Source organism: Ammospiza caudacuta, chromosome 5, assembly GCF_027887145.1.
Source record: "Ammospiza caudacuta isolate bAmmCau1 chromosome 5, bAmmCau1.pri, whole genome shotgun sequence".
NCBI lineage: Eukaryota > Metazoa > Chordata > Aves > Passeriformes > Passerellidae > Ammospiza > Ammospiza caudacuta.
In genome coordinates, this window is record NC_080597.1 from 29,124,346 (window position 1) to 29,127,487 (window position 3,142).

The following is a 3,142-nucleotide window of genomic DNA, read 5'->3' on the forward strand; positions in this document are numbered from 1 at the left end:
GTCTGACATTTTAACCTCAAAATAAATGTCTGCAGCCCCCATGAGCCCACTGGGGTCTCCTGTACAGCAGCAGGCTGCTCAGCAATGATGTCCCCTCAGACAGGGATGGCTCTTAAGGTTAATGCTTGAGGTTGAAAGAGCCCCTTACCAAACATCTGAGATCTATAATGAGCAAAGTGACATTTTACATTAATATAAATCTAGCTATAGCTGAATTATTAGATGTACAGTAAGTAGTAGTTTGACTAGAGTGTAAATTATTGTTTAAACAATAATTTAAAACATTGTTAAATCACTTTCATTACTGTTCAATTATTGATTAATAACAATTCTATCATCATTCCCTTTTCATTTAGGTGTCAATTAATTATCTTTGACCATCATTTAATCATTAATAAAATGGTTTTAGTTACACCCACATTGATACACTCTTACTAACTCACCTGTGACACACTCCTATGTATAAAAGACTCAGGCCTTAATTTAGAATTAAGGTGTACACAGGTCACTGGCTATCTCCTGTCACTAAAGCAGGCAGGAGCAGCTTTACAAATCCAAGGAACAAAAAGTGACCACACAATCAGGTCCATGAGCTTTTGGGAGGAATGCCTCCAACAGGACACAGACCCCCATTACTGCTGTTCTTTGGGGTTTTGTCCCTCTTGTGTGAAGGGAAGCTTTCACCAAAGAGTCAGTTCGTTCTGCAGACTGGAATTCCATCATAAACATGCACCCAAATAACTCCACCCTATTTCAACTGTATTTAGGAATATTCTTAATACAACACCATGCCCTGTGTATATTGCAAAACAGAGCATTAACAGGTAACACAACAGCTGCAATATTCTGAAAGCAACTTGCTTTATTGTTGGAACACACAGACCTAGTGAAGCTCTTCCAGAAATATGAGGGCACGCTACAGATTAAGTTAAACTTAATGCCTTGTATTCTACCGAGGGAAAACAAGAGGCACGTACCTAAAAACCTACATGAAAGGTTTCCTGAAGACATGGCCTTAAGGTCTTCACATAAATGCCCCAAATCCACCAAGTTTCCAGGCAAACACATAACATGCACAAGTGGGGTTTAAGGAGGGACAGGTGGCCCAAACCACCTACCTTTCCTCAAATCTGCCAATTCTACTGGAAAGCCTGGAAGAAGTGAACTAAATTAAGCAACTACAAGTACAAACATATTCTGTGTACATGACATACAGCTCTGTCATTTCTTGCTTGCGAAATTCTGTAGGTTCCCGTACAGGAAATTAATCAATCTTGAGAAACTTTACTCTTGATGGATTTTCTTTGGCTGACCTAAACTTTGTTTCTGATTCATGACAAGTAATGAGGATACTGTTGGTGACTCCAGAGGGCAAATTTACTGCCACTGCACTGTGTGCTACCTTTGCAAGTAAAGAATGAACTCTGAACTTAATCTACCCTAGTACTCTTCTTATTCTAACATTAAACAAAAATAGAAATACATATCTCCTTTATTTTTGCCCAGAAATTCAATTCATTAGAGAGTCCAAACATGTCAAGACAGAATGACAGATTTTAATTACTACTTTCAAAATTACCTTCTGAATCTGTTGTAAAACTTTATCTCTCAGAGAAGGTGGATAAACCGGATCATACTCCCAGTACATCACAGATAAAAGCAACTAGAAATTAACAAATGAGATTGCTTGTGCTGACAATTTGAGTTCATTAAATAGAGCAATTTGATCACACCATCTTGTCAAGATCAGGCTTAGGTATTAAGGCCAAGGTAAAAGAAGCCTCTTCCAAAAGCAAGCACTGTAATCATACACAGATTAAAAAGCGCATGTGTGTTTGAACTCTGCATGAACCAGTTCTGACTGAGCCTCTACAATGAAGCAGAATGTTCCCTATGCACTTCATCTAGGTCCAGGGATATCAGAAAAGTTGAAAAATTTTTTTTTTTACTTACTTGCACTTGCCACTATTACATTTAATCTCCTATCATGGTACTTGCTCAACCTAACTAGACCAAATGTCCCTCAGCCACCCTTAGTTTTGCATAGACTAAGTAATTGTCAAACACAATTTTTTCTTGCCTTGATGTTGCTTTTTCCCTCAGACACTTGATAAATGTTTAACATCTGTTCTAAATGTACATTTTTCTGTTTGTTTTTTTTTTTTTTTTTTTGTAAAGGCTACTAACTAATTCCAGTTCAGAATCTTGCTTTATCTAGTTTGTAAAGTTTTCACACAAGAGACTAGAGAAAAACTGTGCCAGATAAAAAATGGCTTCTGAAAAACCTTTTTTTTTTCAAGAACTTTTCTTCATTGTAGAATAACACAAAAGAAAGTGTGAGGGCAAATAATCTTATAGAACAGTTGTGTTAATTTTTCCTTATACACTCTTAGCAACAAGCCATATTTTAGACCAATTGTTAAAAAATCTGAAATAAGAAAGTACAGGAGGTTTTCTCTTCCAAATAAGAACTAGACACTAGTGGCTAAACATCAGAATGAATTTTCTCTAATGAGAGGCAGTGCAGCTGGCAGCAGCTCAGACATTTCACTCTCAATATAGTACTTTGATATTTTTCCATCTATTTTTGATGATTTCCTATGATGATGATCTTGTACCTTCAGCCCATTTAAAAGCTAATTTTATTGAACACAGATTTAAGCTATGATATTTTTCCTTCTGAAATGTGAAATGCAAATTCAACTCATTTCTAGAACTCTTACCCACCACTGAGACTGTTAGAAAACGAAATGTTTCAATAATAGAATTCAATTTACTATTACCTTTAGACCTCACTTCCTTGTTACTTACTTGACACTTGAGTAATAAGTACCTTGTTTTTCTGAACGCCTTTGCTCCATAAAAATTATGTGTACCATCTGGACTGCTGCAGCTGCTGTACTTCAGGAAGAAACTGTAAGATAAACTGCTAACCTAAACCCTGTAATACTTCACATTTCTTTACATACAGTAGCAACTCACATTCCTTGTAACCTCTGAAATAAATGTTTATACATTAAAAAAAATCTTGTGCAACAACAAAGGTGCCAAAGTTGTAACCCACTTAACAAAAAGAGATGTTAACACATTCGGCAAATACATTTATTTATTTATTGATAAGATCTCAGGCTTGTCTGAGATC